Source organism: Mastigoproctus giganteus, chromosome 12 (genome assembly GCF_048544385.1).
Source record: "Mastigoproctus giganteus isolate SK-2022 chromosome 12, ASM4854438v1, whole genome shotgun sequence".
In the NCBI taxonomy this organism is placed as follows: domain Eukaryota; kingdom Metazoa; phylum Arthropoda; class Arachnida; order Uropygi; family Thelyphonidae; genus Mastigoproctus; species Mastigoproctus giganteus.
In genome coordinates this window covers 84,986,212-85,010,715 of record NC_143586.1, presented here as the reverse complement: position 1 = coordinate 85,010,715, position 24,504 = coordinate 84,986,212, and the positions used below count along the sequence as shown (strand labels likewise).

The window sequence follows — 24,504 nt, the reverse complement described above, 5'->3', positions numbered from 1 at the left end:
AATTCTTTCATAAAAAGTGAAATAAAGCTTAAATAAAAAGGCATATAGCTTAAATAAAAAGAAAACGAGTGTCATGTGAAGCTGGCTTTAAATTGAATAAAATTGCATTTTCAAAGTTTATGCCAATAAAATTATTGTTCAAACAATTTAAAAACAGCTGTTTAATCATAAAGTAAGTGATAAACAGTATCTTTGATTTCATAAAATACATTAACACCAATATTCCATTTATATACCATCAAAATTTAACCCAGGGGCTCACATCTGGTGAGTATGGGCTTGGCACACCCAGGGTCATGAGCTGGATATCATCATTCTTCTTCTTATTATTTATTCAGTTTATTGCTTTTAACAAACACCCCTAAAACAGCATGCAAGCTAGAAGGGCACAAAAAAAAAGGAACCAACAGAAAATAATTACAATAAAAACAAAACAATGATAGTATTGATCTGTAGAAATATGTACAATTGATATTTGACATTTACATAAATATAAGGAACTGGACAAAGTGGACTTTAGATAGGAGAGTTCACTGGTTCCTTGGATCAAGGGAAAAAACAGAGTTGGTTCTTTCATAATAGACATCTCCAAGGGGTTAAGGCGTGGCTCATGCTGGAAATATATTGATCATGAAGGAAAGGTTGTTGAGTTTCATTCTGAATGGAAACTGAGAATTCTGTCTGCTTCTGTATCGGGATCTGGGCCCACTTGGGCAATGAACTCTTTTCCCTTTCGAAAGGCAACCGTTAGAGGTCAGCAGCTGACATCCTGAACACAGCATTCCTGAGATGTATGATTAATTGGTCTGGACCTTTCTTTTACCAATCTCGATCTGGTAGTTGTTGGGCAGGATAGTGTACACACGATGCACAATCTCAGTCTGGTAAGTGTTTTCTTTATAAAATCGGTAACAGTCAATGTGAGGTTTTTTTTTTTTTTTTTTTGGTAGTTGTTGGCGCATCGGCTTCTGTGGCCATAATGCACCTCCCAAGGTTTTTGCAGTACTTTGATCCAAGCCCGAGGCGGGATTCGAACCCGCGACCTTTGGGTTGCCAGGCAGGCACTTTACCCACCCGGCTAGCCCGGTCGGCTCTAGGGTGAGGTATTGGAAGGGAACATCCGGTCAACAGATTTTATCCTGTTCCTGGGTGGCTGCATTGTAGTTTGTCTATGTCGATAGGGTCTGCTGGAAGTTGGATGGTGAAAGACAATCTCAGCTATGCTAGGGATTTCTATCTTTTTGCTGATGAGTTCTGAGAGGGTAGAAATGTTCATTTTGATTACAATCAGTTGCCAGGGTACCCAATCTAGATTTGCTTGAAGGATACTTCTAGAGATGGTAAACGTATTTCCTAGGTAGCGGTTAAGCCACCTCAGCATCCAGTATTCCACAGTCAGGAACCTCCTGAGATTTTCAACTGGTGCGGAAGACCAAACAGGGGAGGCATAAAGGGCAATGGGAGAGACACATCACTACATAGCGTGTTACGAGATTATAACTTCGAACCTCTGTCAGTTCCTGTTTAATACGCCACAGAGCTCCAAGGGTTTTCTTTCTTGTCTGTGCAAGGTGAGGGGCAAAGGTAAGTTTTTCATCCCATATCATATCAAGGTTGTTGTATTGTTGCACTCTCTGAACAGGATGCCCATTGAGGAAAACACTGATATCACTCTTCAGCCTCTTCATAGTGAATGACATTTGAGCGATCTTTTTCGGGTTCAGGGCAAGCCCAATATCATTTAGGAACAAGGCAAAGTCATAAAGTTGTCTAGTAGCATCATTTGCAATTAACTGTGAATTGCGATCATCACTGGAAGGAATGAACATCTTGAGGTCTGCATATGATAGGAAATTGTCATGTCGTGCCAGATAGGGGGTCAATGGCGGCAGAAGGGACTCTACACTGAGGGAGTCCTCTGTTCAGAGTGTATGAAAGGACTGCATTGTCATGCAAAATTGTGTTTGCCTGCTGGTGAGAAGAGCTGCAATTGTATCAAGAAGGGGGCTTCTGGTCATATGAAAGTGATCCAGGATTTTTAGAAGGACTTTGATGGAGAATCTGTCAAATGCAGAAGAAATATCCATAAAAATTACATCTAGTTGATCTCCACTACTCAGAGCGCGTTGCATTCGACCAAAGGTCTCAAGGAGGTTGATTGTGGCTGATCTCCCCTTAAGTGTTGAATGAAGGTATGCTAGGCGATGTCTAAATCAGTGGGAACCAAAGTACTTTAGGAGTGCTTTTTCAAAAATTTTTAGGGTGTGGCAACTAATTGAGATGGGCCTGTAATTTTTGACAGTCTTGGGATGTGCCTTTTTAGGAACAGGTTTTGTATAGTACAGCTTCCACATCTGCGGAACGTTGGCGGTTTGCAAGATATTATTATATGCTTGAAGGAGAAGATCGATTATCTAAGGGCTACAGATCTTGATAATAACGAGGGAGAAGCCATCGGGCAAGACCGTAGCCTTGTTTGGAAGACTGTTGATGGTAATGGAGGACAGTTGTACTGTATTTGTTCCTGGGACATAGCAAACATTTACATCGGCACTATCTTTTCCCAGATCTTTGAAGGTGTTGAGAGCCAGTTCAGATAGAGTATGTTTACTTATTATCGTTTCCTTATTTGTTCCGACTCTTCTGTTTGAAGCGAGCCTGTGAGCTTGAATCAGCTCTCAAAAAAGCCGCTCTTGCCTGGTGAAAAGTCGTTCTGTTTTGATCCGAAGGATATTTTCTAAAGGCCCTAAAGGTCTTCTGTTTTTTTGTGAAGAGGGCTTTTAGTTCAGTTGAGAACCACGACTTTGTCCAGTGGCAGATGCAGACTTCTCTGGCAGCTCCTATTTCAGCAATTTTTGTAAGGTGCAACGCAATGGAGTTAATCTCTGTCGACGGTAACTGTGTGATTGAGTGCCAGTAAACTGATTTCAAATATTGAAGGATATCAGTTTCTTTGAAGAACTTGGTGGAGAAAATAATTTTGCGTGTAGATTTGGTAGGGTGCCTTTCGTCAGAAGAAGAGTATATGTTGGTTGGTAGCTCAATAACAACAGGTGAATGGTCCGAAGAGAATTTTGTTTGGGAGGGTGCACTCCTCACTCTGACAATGTTGTGAAATAACAGGTCTAGCCGATGAGATCCTCTTTTTGGTGATGTGTCAAGTCCTTTCAGACCGATTCCTGATAACAGGTTCGTGAGCTCTTCCTTCTCATTACTGAACTTCGAGAGGGGCAAATTGAAGCTGCCCAAAATGATGATAGGTGAGATGACTTTAACGTGAGTCATGATCCAACAGTACAGCTCGACTCATCTTCTGAGCTGTGATCTGGGGGTATGTAGATTTCCACAAGCTGCAACTGGTATTCTGGATATTGACTCCTTTTATCTGATATTGAGATACTGAAGGCCTCAAAATGTTTTGAGTCGCTCCTCCCCGTATGGGTGATATGAAGTTGCTTGTAGACACATAACATCACCCCACCACCTTTCTTGTGGGTTCGGTTATTTGTTATGATATTATATCTGTGTGCTCCGGAAAGGTATACAATTTGTTTGTCTGCATGTAGCCATGTTTCACATAGGCACAGAGAAAAGTATTCTTCAGCTATAAGGAGGGAGTGTAAGGTATGCAGCTTGTTGGCTATACTTCGAACATTCTGGTAGAATATAAGAGCAGGATCAAGTTTCATCAATATCGGCAATGTTGAAAGTTCTGAATTTAATTGCTACCTGGAGCTTCTGTTCGGTTGGTAGGGTGTGAGGTTTTGAACATAGGGGCCATATTCGTGGATTAAGCAAGCCATCACAGTGGCTACGGTGACAAGAGATCCGAAAAGAGCTGTATGTGGGATGTTTGGTCTTTATCTGTCTAACATCAACTTGCAAGTTGATGTTAGACAGATAAAGTTTCTCAGAATATATTCGCGTAGCTCGTTCACAGTGGTGGAGGCGTCCAGTTTTGTAATAAATAATTTCTCTGACGAAGGTGCTGCTTTAAGGCTTGAGAACCTGTCTGCACCAAGGATGAAGCGAGTTGACCTTTGTAAAGGTTGATCTGGCTCTTTAAACACATTAAAATTGTCTGGAAGGTTATTTGAGCAATTGGAAGTGGGGTTGAGTGGAACCATGACTCGCGACTCCGCCACGGGATTCTGTTTCCGGCGAAAACTTGTACACTTCCTTATTGCTTGCTGGGATCGAAGGGAAAACTGGTTCCGACAAGAATAGGCTTCACTGTTTGGCAGGGGTTCCATTGTGGGGTCAGGTGGACAAAAGTCAACAGGTGCAGTCTGACTTCTTTTTCTCGGTGACTCCCTTCTACTTCGGACTCCTGCTCTCTCTCTCTCTCTCTGGGTAACTCAGAATTTTTTTTGGCTGGTGCAGCAAAGGCCTCAGGCTTACTTGCACCGTACGGCTAATAATAATAATAAGACAGATTTTGGATCAAACAGTTTCGCGCGCACATATTCACTTATTTCGTTATGACGAAATAATAAATATAAATAAATATAATCTAATGTGGCAAGACAAACTACATACAAATCCTTTCACAGCACAAGAATCCGGGGAGTTTTACAATCTAAGTGATAAATAAGACAATCAACGATGCGTTGATATAATAAGAATAACAATTTTGTTAATATGTTAACAATTATTATAACAATAAGTGAGACTAATTACAGACTTGTATACACGTATACGACGGGTCGACGAAGACAATAGTTTACAGTGTCTTGGAAAGTGTTCATTTGATGGTAATAGAAGGATATACAGGAGGCATTAGAATTGGAAGGCAGGTGAGTCGACTTTAGTAAAAGGTGCAATAGGCACTTCACCATACAAAGCAAAAGGGAAGAGGCAACCTCAAGGTTCTTGACCTGGGCACTGCAACTTTGATAAAGGGGGAAGGATCTCTACGGAAAGGAGAATTTGCTTTCCATACTCTTAAAATTTATTTAAGCTATCAATTTCCACAACAACAGATGGAAGTCTGTTCCAGCAATCAACTACCCGCTGGCTAAAGGCAAACTTCCCCACATCTATTGTACAACAGGCTTTCCTCAATTTCAATCTATGTCCCCTCAGGTTCTTCATCTGAGCAAGCAGAAGTAACCCATCAGCACTGAGACTGCTCAAACCATTCAAGACCTTATACACCTAGATCACATTACCTTGTAGGTGCCTAGTCTCCAGAAGCTGTATTTTTAGAACTTAAACCTTTCTTCATAAGCGCACCCCCTTAGTTCCTCTCACCAATCTTATTGCCCTTCTCTGTACTCGTTCTAGCAACTCTACATCCTTCCTAAAATGACGCCTCAAGACCTGTATACAGTACTCAAGTTGTGGCCTGACCATTTCCTTATGCAATGGGATAATCACCTCCTTGTCTCTGCTAGCAAATTCCTTTCTTACCATAGACAAAAATCCATGCTGCTCAGGCAGCCCGTCTGCGCTGCTCAGAGAGCTTCACATCTGACTGCACAATTACCCCTAGGTCTTTTTCATATTGCACATTCCTGAATGTAGTACCACAAAGTTGTTAGGTTTCTCCTAGATTACTGCTACCCATATGGAGTACTTTGCATTTATCAACGTTAAACTTCAGTTGCTACTTCTCAGACCATCTGTATAGCTTTTCTAGATCCTGTTGAGGTAGCATACTGTCTTTGCTGTCATTAACAACCCTGCCAACCTTTGTATCATCTGCAAACTTGGGACATTAAGCCTGATATAACTTCATCGATATCATTGATAAATACACAAAACAACAATGGGCCCAGCACCGAACGCTGGGAGACTCCGCTAATAACATTAGTTCCGTAGAGCAGTGTCCATTTATTACCAGTCTCTGCCGTATCCCACTCAACCTTCCCTTTATCTATTGCGGCAACTTGTCCTTAATGCCATACCGCTCCAATTTGCACAGCCGTCTTCCATGTGCAACAGTATAAAAAGCTTTCCTGTAATCCCAGTATATGATATCAAAATTATTTTTGATATCATATATTGCATCCACTTCCTTTGTGACCACATCGTAGTATCCAATCAAATTGGTCAGACAACACTTCCCCTTAACAAACCCATGCTGTGTCTGAGCTATTACTGCCGTCTTGTCTAGGTGATCCTGTAACACCTCTTTAGCCAGTGACTCCATTACATTCCCCGGAACAGAAGTTAAACTAACAGATCTATAATTACAGTATTTGTGTCACCCTTTAAATCCCTTTGTGAATTGGAGATACATTTGCACATCTCAAGTCTTTGGGGATATCACCTGACTTTAAGAATACTCTCAGAATTATGGCTAAGGATTTGCTTACTTCATTTGTTGCCTCCTTCATTATAACTGGATAGATTACATCTGCACCAGGTGCCGTTTTTATGTTTAACTTTAACAATTTCTCCTCCACTTTGTTCTCAGTTATTACAAGATCATTTACCTCCCTGTTAGTTTAGTAAACTTCTCTCCTCCCCTTCCTTACAGAATTCCTCATGTGTGAATGTAGATGCAAAATACTTATTCAGTTTGTCAGCTATCTGAGTAGGATCATTAACAGTAGAACCACCAACATCAAGTGGACCAATCTGATTCATCCCATTCCTTCTAGAATTTACATAAGTAAAGAAGTCTTTGTTCCTTTTCCTTAAATCCTTTTCCAAGAATTTTTCATAATCAGCCTTTGCTTGCTTAACCTCATTTGTGACTTGATTACAGCCTAGATTACATCTGCCGTAGGCTTCTGTGTCACCTGCTAATTTATATGCATCCCACGCGTTTTTCTTCTCTACCACAAGCCTCATTAGCTCATCTGACATCCATTTAGGCCTAAATCTTGAACAGTATTTCTTACTTGGTATGAAAAGCCTAGTAGCTTCAAGTATTAATTCCCTGAAGGCCTCCCATTTAGAATTCACTGTTTTTAATGTTTTTAATATTAACAGTTGATCCCACTGTATAGAATTCAAAAACTGCCTGAGACCACTGTAGTCACCTTTACAAAAACAAAAACCCTTCCCTTTACCCTTGATGGTATTTACATCTTTAAGTAAATCCCACATCAGTAGACCGTGATCACTGTCACCCAGCGGTTCCTTTACTGCAAATTCCTAATGCATGCGTCATCATATAAAACAATCCTCCAATAAATCCACAAAAGCCTTGCTAGCCTCCGAGTGACCAACCCACAAATTCCAGTCAATATCTGAAAAGTTAAAATCTACCCTCACAAGGCATTATGATTTAGAGGCCATTCTATTTCTCTGCACAACTGTTCATTGTGCTCATCAGAGTCATTAGGCCGATAACGCACTTCCTACTCTCATTTTCCCTTTCCCAGTGTTTATGTCACAACAAACTGACTCAACATTGCACTGTCCACCCATATAAACTGTATGCACTTCTTTAGATTTTATGTGTTTCTTAACTAACAGCAAAACCCCTCCTCCCTTCCTACCCTGTCTGCTCTTTCTGTACACATCGTACTCCCCAAATTCCAATTCTGCACTGCTTATATCTGTGTGATACCATGTCTCTGACATCCCAATAATATAATTGATGAATTTGATGTATTTATCAGCACTTCAAATTCATCAATTTTATTTAGTACACTTCTACATTAGTGTACATGCACGTATACATGCACTTGTTCTTACTCTTAGTTACCCTATGTATTTGCTTGTTCCATGGTGACTTCCAGAAGCTCTTGAAGTCACCAGAAACTTGCTCTCTAGGCTGCTGCTCATTACAATAGAAGCAGTGCAAGAATCACTTTCGCCTCTGCCTGCAGCTACCGTTAATCTTTTAGGCTGTCAATCCTTCAATCTAGCAGTTTCCGACCCACCTAACACTGCTTCGACAGCATCAGCAATTATTCTTGCACCCTTTCTATTTAAGTGTATCCCATCCCTGTAGAAGCAGTCTCTCCTGTTAGCAAACACAAATAACGCTGAAAAAAAGTTTACCGCATGAGCCTTGCCCAATTTCTCCAGGGCCGAACTGATTGACAAGGCTCTCATCATATACTCCCTTCTATTGTGTCTGGGCATAATTGCAGACACTTTCAAATTTACCCCTAATTCGCGATTTTTTTCCAGCATTTACCTATACTTGTTAAGTAAATCTGCAGATCTCTTACTCTTAAGGTCATTATTGCCAACGTGTACAATTTCATCTTTTGTGCCCTTAAAAGTTGATATCTGCCCTACAACGTCATCAATTTTGGACCCCGGCAGACATACCCTGATCTTGTTCCATCTATCTTTTTGCATAATATATTCCCCGTCTCCCTGACAATAGTCACCGACAATTAACCAGATCTTGTGGAATCAGCGTATTCTGCGGTTGGCAGGGTTGTTAATGACAGTAATGAGACAGTATGATACTGCAACAGGATCTAGAAAAGCTGGGCAGATGGGCTGAGAAGTGGCAACTGAAGTTTAACCTTGACACATGCAAAGTACTGCATATGGGTAGAAGTAACACCAGAAAAACCTACCAGCTGTGCGGTAGAACACTCAGGGTGGTAGAGAATGAAAAAGACCTGGGGGAAAATTCTGCAGTCAGATTTGAAATTTTCTGATTAGTGTAGACAGGCTGCCAGAGCAGGTCATGGGGTTTTGTCAATGATATACAGGAATTTTGCTAGTAAGGATAAAGTGGTGTTATCCTTTTGTACAATGCAATGGTCAGGCCACACCTTGAGTACTGCGTACAGGTGTAGTGGCCTTATTTTAGGAAAGATGTAGAATTGCTTGAACGAGTACAGAGAAGTGCAACAAGACTCGTGAGGAGAACGAAGGGAGTCCTCTTACCAAGAAAGGCTTAAATTGTGCAAATTGCAGCTTCTTGATACTACGCTCCTGCGCTGTGATCTGATTGATGTGTATAAGTCCTTGAATGGTTTGAGCAGGCTCAAGGCTGATGGGATACGTCCTCTTGCTCAGAGTACAAACCTGAGCGGGCATAAATTCAAATTGAGGAAAGACAGTTGTGGAATAGATGTGGGGAAATTTGCCCTTAGCCAGCGGGTATTTGATTACTGGAAGAAACTTGCATCTGTCGTTGTGGAAGTTGATAAATTCAAGGAAGAACGGGACAAACGTTTAGAGCAAATCGATGTGTGAAAGGGATTTTTTTTTTTTTTTTTTGGCCGATGCTGTATAAGCTGGCTTTCTTACACCATATGCCTGTTAAACACTAATATCAGTTTTTAGTATTATTCGCTGTTTCTGTATTTCTTTCTTATTTGCATATTTATAGTAATTTTTGATGTTTCTGTATTGCTTTCTTTATATTTTATGTATCTTCCACAGTATTTAACAATATTATCAGAACGTATATATAATAAGAATATTAGTGCCATGTAATAATTGTTGGATTGTATAAAAAAAAAAATAATAATAATGATAATATAAACTCTAAATATACACGTTAATAATAAAAATAAAATTCTATTCCGAAAAAAAAAAAACATAAAATATATATATAATTAATGATATAGAAGCGTTCTTGCGGACCTCGATAGCCTGCTACCTTCAATGTTTTATCTGTTTTGAGCCACATCCAAAAAAAGCTTCCACGTCCATGGCTTGATACCACATAATATTCGAATATGATACATTTGTAGCAACATAGATTTCTTATGCAATTCATTGTTGGTTCTCTTTCCTTTATATGATTGTAAAACCAGTCTTGCAATTCTGACTATTGACAAATTGTTAATCTGTACTTTATCGATATTATTATCAAAGGATTCCTCGAGATTAAATGCGTCGTGGGTATTCCCGGCCGATGCCAGAATTGATAAGAAATAAACAGCTTCAGTGCAGGTCTGAAAAGTTTCCCTTAAAAATTAAACGGCACATGGTATAGCAAAGAGTCGCCTGTATCAGTTCTAGTTAACTTGCTTACATCACTCTTAAATCATCAAAAATGCATGTGCGCAATTACACATTGTTATACAAGATGCTTTTGAAACGTCTCGTCAAGTTTAGGCATGTTCTACACAGCACAGAGAGAAAAAAGTTCATACCAACCAGAGGTGTATTACTAAAAAAAAAAAATTGTACCGGAATGCTCGTTCTTCTGAAGACTATATGATAACGCCACATCGACTGTATAGTAACTGAATCAGACTTATGGTTCACAGAACAATCAGTACTAGCTTTCAGCTCATGGCGAATGAAAATGCAACGTTCGCAAGCATCACAGCATATCTCGTTCGCTGGATCTCTTTATCTAACATGTACTTTTGTAAGAAACGTTCAAGTTTCATTGCGAAATTTATATTTTTGTTTTTAAATAAATTTTTAAAGAACTCTATTAATTTTAAAGATTACTATTATTTTTAAGTAGCAATGGGTAAAATAGATATTTATCCCTCCCCTTTGATCATGCCGTTGTTTCATAATATTAGGTGTATAAATTTAAATGATTTTCTATTATGACATTTAGAAAAAAAGTACTGGAACGTCGTTCCGGTGCATTCCGGCCCGAATACACCACTGATACTAACATAGGCCCGGAAATGTTACACTTAACCATTATAGCTTGCTTTATTTTTTATTATTTTTTTATGAAATGAAAGTAAGCACATAAAAATTATCTCTATACATTAAAAAAGTTTTCAACCTAGTGATATTTATTCCAGTCAATGGGAGAAGGGGGCATGGCAATTACGTCACTTATTTGAGCCAATGGAATAAGAGGACAGGGCAATATGTCACTACAAATGTGCAGGTAAATTATTACATTGTCTTCCATTTAAAGACAACTGCCTCCATAAGGTTCATAAACCTCGTGCACGTGCTTCACTATCTAATACATTACCACGCCTGGCATCATTTGATGTTCCACTGTAATGTCAGCTGATGAAGGGACCCTATATGGTTTGTATATTTGTAAATAGTTTAGTATTTTGTAAATATTTTAAATGTTTGTATAGTCTGTAAATATTTTAGTCCTGCTCTTTCTGGTGCAACAATATTCCTCATGCATTATGGAGCCCGAAGCAAAAGGCCTTTTCCTAAGTGACCTACAATGTGCTGCCACTTTATTAGGTACACCCCTGCTGTGCACACAAATGGTTTGTCCACAACGTTGCAAGTCACATGACCAGTTGTGGATATAAATGCAGCAGAACAACCTTTCGAGTATCAGTTAAGCATGCAAACTGCAGCAAGAATGGGGAAAAGGAGTGATCTAACACACTTCGAACATGGCATGGTAGTAAGTGCAAAACATGCTGGACAAAGCATCTCTGAAACGGCAGTTCTCCTGAACTTTTGCCGCACCACAGTTTCAAGGGTGTATCGAGAATGGTGCAACGAACAGAAAACATCCTCTCAATGGCACGGCACTCCTGTGGAAGAAAATCACTTGTTCATGAGAGAGGTCAGAGGAGGATGGCTAGAATTGTGCAAGCAAACAGACAGGCCACAATGTGGCACATCACGTCAGAATACAACCTTGGTGCGCAGAACAAAATATCTCAATGGACCATTAGTCGCACTTTGTCGTGAATGGGCTACAAGAGCCCACGGACATATCGCGTACCTTTGTTGTCAATTAAGAACAAGAGAGCAGGCTTCCTGTGGGCACAGCAACACCCGCACTAGACTATCGAGGATTGGAAAACAGTTGTTGGTCTGATGAGTCGAGGTTCCTGGTGCATCATGTTGATTGAAGGCTCAGAATTTCGCAAAAACAAAATGAATCCATGGACCCGTCATGTCTGACAACTACTTTGCAATGTGGTTGGGGCAGTGTTATGGTGTGGGGAATGTTTTCTTGGCACACGTTGGGTCCATTGATACCCATAGAGTCCATATTCACGTCTGAATGTCACATTGTATGTAAAGATCATTGCTGACCAAGTGCATCCATTCAAGTTGAGTTTATCCTCAGTCTTTCAGCAGGTTACTTCCAGCAGAAAAATGCGCCGGTGCACAAATCCCAAATCATTATGGAATGGTTCCAGGAACATAACAATGACTTTTCTTTGCTGCAGTGGCCCGCTCAGTCTGCAGATCTCTATCCTATTGAATATCTTTGGGATAAGCTGGAAGGGCTATTCGCTGCAGGCCTACACCTCCGTCAAATCTCAAGGTACTGCGTGATACACTCATGTCTGCATGGTATTCCATTCCTGCACAAAATTTATGTACTCAATGTATAACATTTCAACTAGAAACTCACCAAGTTTCATACAATTTCAGTAATGTCTTTTTTCCGTTACCGATCATGAAATCAACAAAGTTATGTGAATGAGGAAAGATGGGAAAATGCAGCTACCGTGCAGTTATAAAATATTTGGGAGAATAACAGCAAAGACAATTCATGAGTGTATAGTGACGACATTGGAGGAGTATGCTTCTTCCTAATCCATGCTTTTTAGGCCTGACGTAGCCCAGTGGTCAGGAGCGAGAGTGTATAGCACGCGTTCCTTGAGTGGACCGGGGTTCAAGCCCGTGACTACTAAATACGATAAATATTTGTATTGACGATTTATTGTAAACTCTACTGACTTGGTTGTCGTGCCGGAGTATAAACAGAAAATTTATTTATTTAAGAAATGTACAACACAATTTAAATGAGGGGGAAAGAGCCTGGAAGATGACCCGTGCTGTAGTGTGGAAGACCTGCAAGTTCATCAGTCCAGAAGTTGTTAACAGTGTGCATGATCTGATGACCAGTGATCGACGAGCGATAGTTCGGTACACTTCCAGTGTCTTAGGCATCTCACCTGAACACGTGTGTATGTCACATAACAGAGGTTCTCGATATGAAAAAGGTGTCAATACGAAGGGTTCCAAAGTTGTTGATAGCAGATCAAAAACGCACAAGATTTATCAAACCAAGTAAATATCTAGATCATTTTCAAACAGATCCAGCAAATTTCCTTGAAAGATTATGACCATGGAAGAGAAGCGGGTCCGTTACTTTCAGCCATAGGAAACTAAGTCGATTCCTTCTGATGGCATCAGTTTTTTTTTGGCATGCTAGTGGAATGTCACTAGTGGATCGCCTTCAGAGAGGCCAGACAGTCACAGGGACATATTATACACTCCTTGTGAGGCGTTTGCGTGAAAACCTCAAAGACAAAAGCAGAGAAAAACTCAGAAAAGAAGTCTTGTTCCACGAGGACAATGCACCTACTGACAAGTCTGTCATTAACATGGCTGAACTGCATGAGCATGGCTTTGAAATCTTGGACCATTCCCCATATTCACCAGTTCTAGCACCATCGGACTTTCACCTGTTTCCTAATTTGAAAAAATACCTGGTTGGTATCAATTTTACCACCAACAATGATATCACTGCTGCAGTGGATGCATTCCTGGAGGTCCAAGAGAAAACCTTCTTCGCAGCAGGAATAAGCGCATTGCAACATTGGTTAAAAAAGTATATGGACTCAAAGAGGAAAAGTAATATGTCGAAAAGTAGCATGTTACCAGACTCCTCAACGTAAGCGATGTTGTTACTGTAGAAGGATTTTAGGTGTATCAGCAACTAAGGCCATATTGTTCCTTATATGCTATCAGTAAATTGCGTGCATTCTATGGTCGATTTTGTTTTGTTGTACGAAAAAGCCGGAGTTTCCCTGAGAAAAACCATGCTACCCTCGCCTGAGATTGACAAACAACCACGCTATGAAAAAAAGCTCATAAAAATTCCTCCCGAACTCGGGTCTTTTCCACCTGGTGTGAGGTGGACAGCGATTCTACCAACTGTGGTACCCACGAGGGCATCCTCGATAATTTTTGAAATTCTTCCAATGGATGACTGGGAGAATATCAAAGTTCCAGTTTTCTTGGGCGAAAAACCAGAGTTGTCAGGGGAAAAACTGCGCAGCCCTTACACGAGATCGACAAATTAGTCCACAATGTGAGAAAAACCATAAAAAAAAAAAATTCCTCCATCTTGAAACGATGTACGGAGTAAAAAAAAAAAAGTACTGATAGTCGAACCAAGGCCATTTCCATACGGTGTAAAACAAGGATCATAGTGTGCATAAGGGTTATGATGACTGTATATTTTATATGAAGGACAGTAAGTGGATGTCTAAGGAGTTCAGTTAAAGGCGAGGAAGAACACATTTATGCCACGTTAAAAATAATATTGCTTTAATTTATTGGATTCCTATTGTTAATACATGTATGCGCAAGCAGGGCCAACTTATGTGTGTGTATATATGTATTTTATTTATTATTATTATTATTATTATTTTTTTTTTTTTTTTTTTGCTGGCTCTCAGGTGTGGGCGGCCTGGGAGCGGGATTGCTGGCACCCACCGGCATAGCACTACTTCCGGTGGGTGCGGGATTTTTGTGCATGAGGCACTTAAAATAGAAGACCAGGCCCAGCACCAAGTGAATATGGGCGGCCATTAGGGTCTATTCGCCAACGGGGAGCGGCTGTGCAGGTGACAGCTTCTCCCTGATGGCGAAGAGACCTTCCATACAGGTCTATTTTGCAGAGGTTCTGCACAAAGTCAACTTTACCAGGTGGAGACAGACGGAAGTCTAGGTGCCACCTTAGACATAATAATAAAAAAAATAATAAGGGCCAACTTATTACTATCCAATAATTAATAAAACTTTACACAGGTGGCGTTTCTGAATTCTGACTTACCTATGACTTATTATCAAGGGACGAAGGTTTGGAAATTTATATACAGATGTTATATTCGCATTGTAAGATGTAGATCTTACAAATTAAAATAGAAATATTTGTTTTGCTAAAATAAATCCAGAAAGGGCGATGGAAAGTGAGAATTAGCATTAATGCCCGAGTATTAAGTTAAAGATAGTAAGTATTAAGATTGGATATTTAGTTTTAATGTAAATAAGGTTAAAGTTTGAAGAAACACTGGATTTAGGAATGGACAATTTTAGACGTGTGAACTAAAATAGTGACTAAAGATAAACAAGTAATTTAAATAATACAAGAGAACAAACAGAAACAGCGCAATGAGTAGAGAAGGGGTGCCATTTGAGACAGGCATGAAAGGGTTGCTGACGGCAAGAACAACAGAACCATAAAATGGGATTATGAAGCGTCTCTTTTGATTTAAGCCACCGTTAGGAAGTAACAGGAAATTATTGGACGTCCAGTGTTCGCGTCAAAAGAAAACGGCATCAGGGCGACTGAATTTTATCTATCAGAGGTGGGATTTATTTATCAGAGGTGGGAATTTTATTTATCAGAGGTGGGAAAACGAAAATGAGTGTTTTGGAGGTTACCGGCAAACATGAATGGGCTATACTGTCGTATAAAAAAATAAGAACTTTCTAGAGAAGGGATGGTTTGTGCGCTAGGGAGACAGCTGGGTTGAGTTGTTTTAGCAGATAGGAAAGAATGAAAAATTAAACAGTATGCGGATTGGTTGCAGTCCTTGGGGGAGGCGTTCCAAACTTGAGGGAAAGAGTAAAGTTCAAGGGGGAGAAATTTGGGAAAGTGTTCACTCTGTATCTGACTTCTCTGTGGTCTAAAGAAGAGAAAGTCGTGAGCTGAAGTAGAAGTAGATTTTTTGTTGATCAGAGTTCACATCTCATGGTAGCAAGATGAAGAAGAAAAAACGTGAGAGAAAGAAAGCCTTGTCCGGCATCGGAGGGCAGTGAAGGCCGTGGTTAAGGTTAAGGTAAACGTGCAAGAGAAAGAAAGCCTGGTCCGGCATCGGAAGGCAGTGGAAATGGCCAGTTGTGCAGATAGCCTGGTCCAGCATTGGAAGGCTGTGTGCCCAAGAAATGGAAGAAAGCCCGTCTGCCACAAAGGAAGCCTTAACGCAAGGAAATTGGAAGTAGCGGCCATTCCGGAACGTCTGTTCCTGTTTTTTTTCTTGAATCCTGAACTCAAGGACTCATAACCTAGCTCTGTAAGGAATTGAGTGATGATCCTTTTAAAAAAGGTACATTCCTGTTGTATTAGGCAAGTTAGTTACTAAGGGTGAGATAATTTGTTATGAATGTTAATGATTATGAAATAATGTAAGGGTGGTACAGAGGTAATAACCAGAAAGTAATAGTACAAAGGAATGAGTAAAGAGATTATATTTATAGGGGTAGTATTGTAAAGGATAAGTTAACCTATATCATTAATTTAGGCCAGGTGCCAACACAAGAAAACATACCAGATGAGGTGTAAAGAGAAAGAAATTTCATTAATAGAGAAACCTTAGGGATAAAGAGGGATGACTAAGATGGTAACTAGAGAGTAACTAAGGTAGAACATACTACCTTAGTAACTAAGGTAGAATTCTGATGTAAGTGATAAAAATTGGTAATGTAAGACAATGATTGAGTAATAATCATCGAAAATTCATATTTAGTAAGATACAGCTGATACAAACTGACATTAATAATTTGTAAATCGAGACCAGTTGATGAGAGGGAGGTAGTGTATACTCTGTAGTATGGTTCAAATATATGGAGATTGGTATGCTTGTATGTAATTATTTGTTTCTTTTATGTAAATGCTCTATATAATGTTCATTATAGGTTGTAAAACTTTTGTAAATAATGTTCTGCTAACACCTGTTTTATACACCCTAGAATCTTCTGTGAATTGCAGTCAGATTTGTGTTTTGTGGGGTGGGAATGAGACTTCAGTAGGGTGGAAGCCAAAAAGCAAAGATCTGCGTAAACTGCAGTTAATAATTTCTTTAATTCCCACACATCACCCTATATTACAGATGCATAGTTTTCTTGCAGGAGCTTATACAGAGCAGAGGTATGTATTTAAATCCAGGATTTGAAAATATATGTTTCATTTTCACAAGCACTATGTTGCCTGAATGCTCTCGCGGTAGCACTGCCGATATCATCATTGTCCACTCCACTCCGGATAGAAAAGGCCCGATTCGAATCCCGTCAATGGCGCAAGGAAGTTTCATTGTTTTTTCCCACAGAATACTCGCAATTTACAGACACAATATTTGTGTACTGTCGCTTTATAGCCTTTGCTTGGGCACTTAACACACTCCCACGTTGCCTGAATCCATTGCATTTGCTGCAACGTTTTCTGTTTGGAAGGATGGTTAATAAAAAAAAAGGGGAGAGGAGCTAAGTTCAAGGTCATCTAATGCATTCCTTAAATGCAACTTACACTTCTTTTTCAATACTTGAAGGTTCCTCCAAATACTTGCTACACTAGCAGTTCTGCTGCAAGCAAGAAAGAATATTTCAACTCTCAAAAGACTGAAAACACATTTACAGAACAGCAAATGACGAGAGAGCCCTAATAGCATCTAGTAGAACAAGCACTGGAAGCCCTCTTCACTCTGTGCATTCCAGCAGGGCCGATCCTAGTGTTCACGGAGTCTGGATGCAAGAATTAAAGTTTATTGCATGCGTTCTCCCTTGCCAGGAATAAGGGAAAGGGTTTTTGTTGGATTTGGGGCTCTATATACCTGTAACTATATCGATATAATTGACATCCATCATTAAAGGACACGAAAACTCAAAGCTATCGCCTCTATACGAGTTAAAACCGTAAATCAACGACTTAATTGACCAATTTCTTAATTTGCCCACTGCGCTCCTATATTCAATGAAATAATTCTAATCAAATGGTAGAATTGTTGTCAGATTTAAGATCATTTCCCTATATGCTGGAGTTACCCTGTGCTGCACTATGTGAAGTGAGAGTCAACAGTCTTCCACTCTCTAGTACGTAATTTTAATATGTTGATGTAGATTTCAATCTGCATCAGCATATTAATATATGCTCAGGTAGCATACACTGGTGTGCAAAATTTATGGACCAGTCAGGTTTTCACCTGTAGCTTCTAATTGGAGTGGCCTGGATATGGGAAAAGCATACCAAAGGAACCTTGTGAGGTACAGAAATGATGAAGGACACAACAACGGAAACAAAACGGTACAGAGGGACTTTATTGAAAAATGACAACATAGCACTCGCTGCCATGATACAGATGCATCACTGCAAAAGATGGAACAAAGGGAAAAGGTGGTCCTCAGTAGGAGATATGGCCACCCCTAATGTCGATGCAGGCTTTGCACCGCCTGTCCATACTTAGAACAATGTTGTTGATAAGTTCTTGCGGTAACATCGTCCATTCCTCTGTCAGCGCCATCTTCAGCTGGTGAGCATTTTCTGGTTGGTGTGGACATGCTCCTAGGAGTCTCCCCAGAGCATCCCATATGTATTCGGTGGGATTTAGATCGACGGGAACAGGCAGGCCAATCCATATGAACAATGTCCCCACTTTCCAAAAGCATATCAACAGTTGTAGTGCTATGGGGTGTGGCGTTATCGTCCATAAACCCGAACTCGGGGCCAATGTCACCTCGGAACAGACGCACATGGGTAAAGATTACCTCAGTAGAGTAGCGTGCTCCGGTTACAGTACCGCCTTCCAGTAACTGGAGTTGTATAGGTCCACCCAAGATAACGCTGTTGTTGTTGTTGTTATTATTTGGTTTTTAGGAGCATTAGCAACTAAGGCCATATTGCTCCGAGGATATTCGGTGGTCATTCCCTGACCTTTCCGCATCCTCCGTATTTGGTGGACACGGGCTCGAACCCCGGTCTAATCAAGAAGCGTGTGCTACGCACTGCCGCTCCTGCCCACCTGGCTACGGAGGCGCCCTCAAGATAACGCCTACCCAGACGTGAACACCTAGACCGCCATATCGATCCCGTTGAGTGATGTTTGCGGGTTGATACCGTGTGCCAACCCCTCACCAGATTAGCTGAATCGCTGCTGAGACTGAATCTACCACAACATCTCATCAGTAAAGATTTTGTGGTTGTAACCGTCAGAAATAGTGTTGGTCCTTAAGTTTTGCACACCAGTGTATTTTGATTCAAAAATTTCCCCCATAGTGAGTTTCCTCTTCTAGTTTCTCCATTCAGCAACCACCTTTGACCTTAGGTCGTCCCGAAGTAAAAAAAGAAAATTTATTTATTATTAATGGCAAGACAGAAATCCCATAACAAGGCCCCTCTCACTTACCATTCTAATTAAATTATGAAATGAAATAATTATTAAATTATTATAACAAAGCATCTAGCTTTTAGGGTAATTTATTTACATAACAGCAATTGCAGTGATATTTTTCAAATGAAGTATAATATACAGTCAGTAATTCTGAGGCTTTTCTTACTCCCTTTGACACCCATGGTGAATCGGCAGCTGTGGTCAGAGCCACAATCGCTATACCCCTTTACGTCTCTTACTGTATACATAAGAGACATGAAGTGATGGAATACTTTCTAAAAAACTCCAGACGGAGAAGTTTTCTTAAATTAAAATAACTGGTTAGTTGGTTAAAAAATATGTGCTTCGATTTTTTAAAATTGATGTAAACTTTAAAATTTTAACAGCTATATTGACATATTTCCCGTAATATATTACCCGTAATATTGACGTCAATGGCCCTACATTCAAGAACTCCACCCCCTAAACAAGAAAGGTATTAGAATCTATAATACTCAGTACGGTGCATGGGGTTGAAGATTGGGAAGTGGAAGAAGGTACCTGTTGACATTATACTTGAATTTCTGTAAATTGATATTTTCAGGAAATACATGCGAAGAAAGATTGTTCCAGAAAGCTGAAGTTGAAGGGATAAATAAGGAAGAATAAAAGTTATTTCTGCGAGTTTGAAGTTGAGTAAATGGATATGGACTGGTTGCAGAAAGCGTTCGGAATGATTTGGGGAGGGGGTTTTACAGAAGCCAATTCCGAAGAATTCATGAGCCAATTAAGAAGAGATGACACATGGAGGTATCTACAGAAAATGCATAAAGCAGAAATTGAACGTCTATGAGGAAGAGAGTGGAAAGACTTTGTAAGAGAGGTGTCATTAATTAACATAACTTCCATCGTTTAAATGGATTAGAGAAGCCTGAGAGAGGTGAGAGCACGGCCCCAGGTATAGGAACCATATTCTAGGTCAGAATGAATTTTTGATTTGTAGAGAGTGAGTGGATGTTTAGAAGAAAATCAACGCCGAGTGAGAAAGATAAAACCATTTTTTTCCGCAGAGGAAGCAATATTTGTGATGTGCTTATGCCAAGAGATATTAGAAGTCAAGGAATCACTAATAAAGATATGTCATCTTGTCGTAAAATTTGAGTGTCATCGAAGATAAGCATAGGGGGCTGTAGACCTTTTTGCGTGATATAAGACAGAACTAAGTTTTAAGATTAAAATTAACTAAGTTATCTTTGGCCCATTAAAGAACTACCTGGAGATTAACGCTTAGTGGATATTCGAGAAGTTGAAGCTTTTTGTGCAGAGCAAGGTTTCTGAAACTGGAAGGTGGAAGTCTGCAATGTACTGTCATCAGCAAAATTATGGATAGGGTTTGCAGTCAATGGAAGAAGGTCATTAATATACAAGCGGAAAAGAGTTGGAGAAAGGACTGAACCTTGGGGAACACAATAATTAGTGGAGAAACTAGAAGACCGAGTGCCGTCTACCATCACCAGCAGTGAGCGGTCAGAGGGAAAACTGGATATTCAATTACAGAAAACAGTTGGCAAACCATTAACCTTTATGCCAAATATGATCCAAAGCCTTTGAAATCAAGAGCAACTGCTCCAGTTTCACCAAATGTTTCCACTGAATTTGTCCATAGATGGATAACTTCAGTGGCAAGTATATCACAAGTGGATCGACACTGACAGAATTCATACTAGTAATCATTGATCAGATGGAAGGTTTCTCTAGATAGTTTGAGAGTTAACGGTAAATTAATTTCTCCATTACTTTAGAAAGAGTAGAAGGAAAGACAATGGGATGATAACTAGATGGAAAAGATTTGTCATCCCTTTTTAGGAACTTGCTGGATATGAGCAAATTTCCAAGCACAAGATAAACATCAGTGGAATAACAAAGTGTAAAAAGGCGACAAAGAATAGGGATAAGCTCAAGAGAACAAGTTTTGAGAACAATTGGACAAATACCCATCAGGACTTCGAGCTTTCTTGGCATCAAGATTGTTTAAAATTCTTCTGACATCCTTTCGACAGAAGACCACAGGAGTCATTGAGTAGACTGTACTCGGAATGGTAGGAGGTGGCTTACGAAGATCGTCAATACAAGAGATAGAATAAAAGTAGGATCCTAGTAAGTTGGCTTTATCTTTAGCTGAGATGGCAACAGAACCACATCAGGTTTTACCAGAGGTGAGAGTATAGATGGGCAAAGTAGCAGCCTACAGCTTTGGCAAGAGACCAGAATGCTTGACTACCATTTGGGCAAGAAGCAAGTTTTCTACTCTTAGCCTGTTCAAAATATAGTTTGGACTGATTAATAAATGCTTTACAATTATTGCAAGCTTTAGTGTAGACAAAAAATGAATCTGGTGATTTGGATGTGAGCCAATTGTGATACGCAACATTCTTATCTTGAACAGCCTTAGCACACTTATTAGAAACCAATGTGTAGACAAAGGTCGAGATTTTATGGTGGTGTGGAATAAAGGATTTCATCCCTACAAGAATAATTTTACTGACACGACCTTAGCAATTATTGTCATCAGAAATTTTAAAACAATAATCCAACCAAGGAAAAGAAGAAGAATAGAAAATCTCGCAGATTATCCCATTTCGCATTCTTGTAATGGAAAACAACACGAGAATGAGAATGGCCACATGAGAAAGGCTTCAGTGGAGAAGAGAAGCGCTAATATTAAATTAAATGGTATAAATAGTTTAGAACAATTTTTAACTAAAATCTTCAATGCCAGAAAGTTTCTGAGTAGGACCTTGAACAAAATTAAGTCAATAAAACACTTTTGTGTACCGGATTTATTGTTACAATGTAGAAAAATACAGTAAACTCTTAAATCCGGCAACCTTATAGATCGAGAGATGAGGAATTTAAGAGATGTATGCTTAATGTTCGAGCAGTTTTAGCGAAACATATTCCAATGAACAAATGAAATTATTGATATATGTAAACATTTAGAATGACTAAAAAGTATCAGACGTAAATAATACTTCTGTTATCTAAATGCAAACAAATGACAATAAACAATAACAGCATAAGTTGTCGTGTACTTGTAATATCAATTTTAAATGCATGCCTGGTATAGCAGCAGACAGAATATAAATGAATGCACTAAGATAAAAGAAATATTCTCGAATTGGAGAATAAAAAAAAAAAATCTTATAAGTATGTTGAACTAAAGTTGTTTGTTTGCGATGGCAAGTCGCTGTTCAGGGAAAAGGTTGACCATAAATTTACTGAAGCATACATTTCTCCAGCTGTATCGTACACTGGGCATTTCGTATCTCTCCTTGCTCTCAGCTTTCTAAAGCGACGTTGAAGTGTTAACTAGCTCACGCTTGTGTGAGCTGACCAGTTCGACGACAGATGTCATTTGCTTGATAGTTACGAAGTTTACTGAATAAGGGATAGTACCAAAAGAGAGAGAAATTAAAAGTTATAATATAGCTAAAAGTATATGGGCTCAGAAAAATTTTTGCAAGATTATCACGTTCTTTCATCTGTTTTTGCGGTCAGAAGGATTTAAACTGCGTTAATAATGTAGTGGTCTTAATTTTTCAATTCCAAACTTGTTTTTGCAACCAGTTGACTTGGTATTGGGCTACTTTCAAGCAGATAGTCCCGCAAAAAAAGGTTAATTGGCCATTTGTTTAAAAGATGAGACTGCTGTGACAGTCTGTCTTAGGCGCACCCCATCAACGTTAGGAACAAATAGATAGCTTTAGCTCTAAAACTGATTTCATACAAAGCATGTCAGCTAACACAGAAATTCCTTACAACTATACTGTTCAACAAAATTCGATAAGGTGGTGTAATTACAATGAAATTAGGAAAGAGAGATCCCATTCTTCCACCAGCGCAGCCCTTAGCTCACCAAGTAACCGACCAGTTGCCCGTTGGCGTGCAATGCGACGCCAAAGGGCGTCCCACTCACGTTCGACCGGATTTAAGTCTGGTTATCGTGAATTTAGAATGACTAATTGTGCTGGCCACGGCTGTCGTTGATACTATTCGTTTCAACGTATTCTTCCACAACTTGAACTGTAGGTGCAGTGGCGTCATCGTGCATGAAAAGAAAATCTGGGCCAACTACCCCTAAAAAGTTATACACAGGGTTTTAGGATCTGTTCTCGGTACCTCTGCGCAATTACGGTAGCCCTATCAAAAATTTGGGGTGCGGTCACTGATCGTTATTTCGCCCCATAGGAGAACACTGCCTCCACCGTATTCCTTTCTCTAAGGTACCACATTGCTCGTTGTCTCCAGTTGAAATAACGTCTAGAATCTGTTTGTAGGCTAAAAAGAGACTCATAAGAGAACAGAACTGTACGCGATTTGTCAGGGCTCCAAGTCACCTGTTCATAGCACCAGTTTTCGACGAGCTCTACGGTGATTTGGGGTCAATAGGATATAAACCACTTGCTTTCTTGCGTAGAGTCCGCTTGAGTTGAGCTTTATAGAACTCTTTATTGCATACAAAACGCACATACCGTACACAATACCCTTCACGGCTACAAACCAGGGATTCCGGTTGAAAATGTTTTCACCAGTGCCTGCAGCAACCTCAACAGACAATTGATGAGAGGACATCGTAGGGTTCCGTCTCGCTGTTAGAGCCAGATAGCGGTCTGTTCTGGTTGACGTACCCCTCGGGTGACCGTGGCCAGCTCTTCTTATAAATGGTTCCTGTCTCCTGAAACTGCTTCCATAGTGCCAAGACGACACTATGTGATACATTAAGCCAACGTACGACCTCCTCCTGCGACTGCCCGGTTTCAAGTCATCCAACGGCCAACCATCTCAAAGAATCATCTAAGAGACTATGACTTGCCATCCTGATTTACTGGAGATGTGGCTATCCCACTGATTAAGCCAAAAAACGGGGATGAAGTGATGTGGTCACAACCCGTGTTTTTATGGGCATGAATAATTTGTGGCTCTGTAGGGTAGTATATGTAGGGTAGTATATGTTGTGAGAGCACAACAATACAAATGGCCCTCAGTCCCCAGCAGCTTTCACTCTCCCTCTTACGGCAGCGAGAGGATCAGAGTGGAAGCAGAGGGTGCTAAGAATCTCTGGGTACGACCAGGCTGCCATGCACGGAAATTGAACTTGGCCTGTTATAACGTACGATCACTCATCGGTGAAGACAGGATATTAGAGCTGGAAAAGGAATTAGAAATTGTGAATTGGAATATCATCGGTTTGGCTGAAACAAGAAGAAGAAATGAATCACTTATAAGTTTATCAAGTGGAAATCTGCTGTACACCAATGGAAACAGTGAAAAGAGTGAAGGTGGAGTTTCTGGTCCATAAAGATTTTAAAAACAACATTTTGGAATTCAAAAGTACATCACCAAGGGTGTCAAGACTAATACTCAAGATTTCTAAGAGGTACAAGCTAAAGGTTATAATGATTTATGCACCAACATCGAGCCATGATGATGAAGAGGTTGAAGAAATGTACACTGAAATTGAGAGTCTTCTAGATGAGCAGAAAACCCACTACACTATTATTAT

At 39.9% G+C, this 24,504-nt stretch overlaps 1 protein-coding gene across 3 annotated transcripts in view; it reads right to left on the bottom strand.

Annotated features, from left to right (window-relative positions):
- The window catches only part of Glut4EF (Glucose transporter 4 enhancer factor), a 328,825-nt gene that overhangs the window by 249,545 nt on the left and 54,776 nt on the right, over window positions 1-24,504 (bottom strand). The window lies entirely within an intron of this gene.